Source organism: Galeopterus variegatus, unplaced genomic scaffold (genome assembly GCF_000696425.1).
Source record: "Galeopterus variegatus unplaced genomic scaffold, G_variegatus-3.0.2 Scaffold8878, whole genome shotgun sequence".
Classification (NCBI taxonomy): Eukaryota; Metazoa; Chordata; class Mammalia; order Dermoptera; family Cynocephalidae; genus Galeopterus; species Galeopterus variegatus.
In genome coordinates, this window is record NW_007734989.1 from 49,297 (window position 1) to 53,478 (window position 4,182).

General features: G+C 48.3%; 1 long non-coding RNA gene across 1 annotated transcript in view; it reads left to right on the plus strand.

The window, feature by feature from the left end:
• LOC103608811 overlaps window positions 1–3,686 on the plus strand; it is a 6,481-nt gene extending 2,795 nt beyond the window's left edge. The window contains exon 3 of the long non-coding RNA XR_552093.1: window positions 3,561–3,686. This is a non-coding gene — a long non-coding RNA (uncharacterized LOC103608811). The remainder of the gene's footprint in view (window positions 1–3,560) is intronic.
• Window positions 3,687–4,182: the final 496 nt, after the last annotated feature.

Consider the following 4,182-nt stretch of genomic DNA (forward strand, 5'->3'; position numbering starts at 1 on the left):
TCCGGTACGGGGGCAACACTGAGGGTTGCGATCCGTTGCCGGACACGGAAAAAAGCCAAAAGCCAAAAAAAAAAAAAACCAGCTCACCAGAGCCTAACACCTAGTGCAGGATTTAAGACGTATTAATGATGCCGTAGTCCCAATCCAACCTATGTACCCTGCTCTCCAGCATTCCCCCTACCACTTCCCACTTTTCCGTTTTAGATCTCAAAGATGCTTTCTTCTCTGTCTCCCTTCATCCAGACTCTTATTTTCTTTTTGCCTTCACTTGGGAGGACGCTGACACACATACTTCGCAACAACTTACCTGGACTGTTTTGCCACAAGGCTTTATAGAGATAGTCCCAATCTTTTTGGCCAGCCTTTAGCAAAAGATCTTAATCTTTGTCCTCTAAAGTACAGCACCCTCCTCCAATATGTGAATGACCTCCTTCTTTGCAGCCCCTCTTTATCCTCTTCCCAAGAGCATACTGCCACCCTTCTCAATTTCCTTGGGTCTAGGGGTTATCAGGTCACACCTTCCAAGGCTCAATTTTGCACCCCCATAGTTACTTACCTAGGCACATGCCTAAACCCCACTTCCAAGTCCCTTACAGGGGACCATATCCTCCTCCTCCAGGATCTTCAACCTCCCCAGAGTGCTGACGACATCCTCTCCTTCCTGGGCCTTGTGGGTTTCTTCCGACAGTGGATCCCAAACTTTGCCCTCCTAGCATGACCCCTATACAAGGCAGCTAAGGACACCCTGCACAGACCATTAACTGACCCTACCACTTTTAAACACCTTTTCTCTAGGCTATGGGATTGTCTCACTGCAGGACCCACTCTGGCTCTCCTGGATCTTTCAAAGCTCTTTCATCTATTTACAGATGAGCGTTCTGGCTCGGTGACCAGCCTCCTGGCCCAGCCTACAGGACCGGCCTATCAGGCAGTGGCATACCTATCAAAACAGCTAGATGTCACGGTCCAGGGATGGCAGCCGTGTCTCAGAGCGTTAGCAGCTGCTGCCTCCCTGACCAGAGAAGCTCTCAAGCTTACTTTGGGCCAACCCCTCACTGTCTTCTCCTCCCATTGCTTGGGGGACCTGCTCAGCCACAAATCCCTCACCCATTTGACTCCTTCCAGGATCCAACTGGACCACCTCCTTTTCGTCAAAAATCCCCAGATTTCTTTATCCACCTCCCCCTGCTTACACCCGTGACCCTTCTGCCTACTCCCTCCACTACTCTCGACACGTTACATTCCTGCCCTCAACTTTTAGAGGACTTTATTCCCTCACACCCAGGGCTCTCTGACTGGCTCTTATCTAATCCTGACCGTGTGCTTTTTGTAGATGGTAGTTCTCTCATTGTCCTGGATGGCCAAAGGCATGCAGCCTATGCAGTCCTTACTCTAGATACCAGCTTAGAGGCTGTATCCCTTCCCCTCGGAACAACTTCTCAAAAGGCAGAGCTGATAGCCCTCACTCAGGCCCTCCACCTGTCCAAGGGACAACGGGTCACTATATACACAGATTCCAGACAGGCTTTCCTCATCACCCATACTCATTCTGTCCTCTGGCAAGAACGAGGATTCCTCACTACTAAAGGGACCCAAATAATCAATGGGCCCCTCATCTTAAAGCTACCCAAGGCCCTTGGCCTCCCAACTGAGGTGGCTATCATTCACTGCCATGGCCACCAGTCCTCTAAAGACCCTATATCTAAGGGCAACAACAAAGCCAATTCCACAGCACAGGCTATGGCTCTAGGATCCGCCCCAGCTCCTCTCCTTTTTCTCAACACAGCCCATTCCCCCTCATATACCGAAGAAGAAACTCAGACCCTCAAGCGGTTGGGGGGAATTATTGGGGACAAGGGTTGGATTTTTATCCAAGATAAGGTTGCCCTCCCAGGCCACCTAGCCCACAGCATCATTACAAATATCCACCCATCCCTCCACATTGGCCCAAAAGCTTTATATTGGTTCCTAGAACTCCTTTTCCATAACCCATGCCTCCGAAAGCTCATTGAGGAGGTTCATCAGTCTTGCAATACCTGTTCTGCTATCAACTCAAGGGGGTATTCTCAGGGTAGGACCTAGCCATCAACTCTTAGGCCATCAACCGCGGGAGGACTGAGCTTGATTTCACCTACATGCCACATCACAAAACCTATCATTACTTACTAACTTTGGTGGACACCTTTACAGGATGGATTGAGGTTTACCCCACAGTCCGAGAAACAGTAGATGTGGTAGCTGCTGTACTCATTGAACATATCATCCCAAGGTTTGGCCTCCTACAGACCCTACAATCTGACAATGGCCCAGCCTTCACCTCCAGTGTCACCCAGCAGGTCTCCAAAAGTCTGAACATCACCTGGAAACTCCACATCCCTTACCATCCCCAATCCTTGGGTAAGGTTGAGCGAGCCAAGGGCCTCCTCAAGAAGCATCTTACTAAACTTTCCCTTAAGACCTGCTTATCTTGGCCAACCTTCCTCCCCTTGGCACTTACAAGGCTCAGGGCCACTCCTAGGGAACCATCAGGCCTCAGCCCTTTTGAACTCCTCTACGGATGGCCCTTCCTGCTGACCCACAACTTTCCAGCCTCACCTCCTCCCCTTTTATCCTACCTACCCTACCTAATCCTTTTAAGGGCCCTTTTGCGAGCCCATGCTAACTCAGTTACTCCCACCCCCAGGGACCCCACTGTGGATACTCCCCAGGTTTTAACCCCAGGGGATATTGTCTTACTGAAAGAACCACATCCAAAAACCCTACAGTGGTGGACTGGTCCCTACATGGTGGTTCTAACCACCCCCACAGCCTCTGAGGCCCCCTCCCAAGATGTATGGACGGCACAGTCCTTGGGGCCTACCCGGGTTCGGTTATCACGTCACCATTCTCCTCCTGACTCTGTCTCTTAGTCCCACCACTACTGATTCAGGAAACAGATGGAGATTTTAGTTACCAGAAACCTGGACAAAGTGTGTCTATCTGTGCAGAATTCTGCAAGTGTTAAAGCAGAAGCTTACTGAAAAAAAGGGGGTAAAAATGCTTCTTGAAAATCAGACTGCTATGAGAAATGTTATCAGAACTATCAGCATACATTTTTTCCCCGGGGTTTACTGGTCAAACAGGGTTTCATTTATCTCTGCTAGAAGGTTTTAAGGCCAAAGTTGTGAGTGCAGCCTAAACCAGATCATTCTGTATGCAATTCTTAGGCAAATGAGGCTAATTTGGTATTGTTGCTAAAAAGGAAACAAGATTGTAGGAAAAGAGGAGATATGGGAAAGCTATGAAGATGTCATTGTGGTTAGGAAAGTTAAAAAGAAAAAATACTTTTGTGTGGGAAAGCATCTTGTGTAGTGAGTTTTGTCCTAGAACAGAATGGCTGGATTGCTCCAGAATGGAAAGAAGTATGGGGACAAAGAAAAAAAGTTTAAGCACGTCACAGAAGGTCTGAGTAAGTCGTACTAGTGGTTTGTGAAGGGTGAATTTATAAAATAATTTTGCAATTGCCAGGCCTCAGTTAATTTCTCTATCCCCGTTTTTTGCCTTGGACCCCCTCACTGCAGATAGAGGTGGCACCTGCACGTTCCTGACAGAAGAATGCTGTTACTACGTCAATGAAACAACCCCTACGATGCCTCTTACTCAGCAGCAAGTAGCCAGATCTGAGTCGTCGCCCTATAACAACAAAAAAAGGTCAAAATGTTGGGCTGGCAGGATCTGGAGGACTGGAAAGCAGCAACAAAGTGGCGACGGAGCCTCCATCTTGTTAACTCCACCCCTCCACCCTTTACCCTCCCCGGAATTTCCCATTGGCAGGGTAATGCCCCAGGGCCACATCACCCCTCTTAGGTGGGAACTGGAAACTGAACCCTGCTCAATTCCATACCATATATGGGCAAAAAACCACCAACAGCCCTCCCCTATACATACTTGTTTGTATCTACCCTGGGCTCACTCCCTTGCGAGCTGCGGAACCTTGCCCAAGAGCACTTTCATTAAAGCTTGCCTCGAACCCATTGCCGGGCTCCTTTTATTACTTACCACCACTGATTTGAACCGGACATACTTGGTATATCTAACCAAACCAGAATTTGTCATCAATTCAGGGATGAGAATTGACAGGAAACAACAATAGATCTCAATACAACTAATGATTAAATTTAATAGCTCTAAGTCAGACTATGT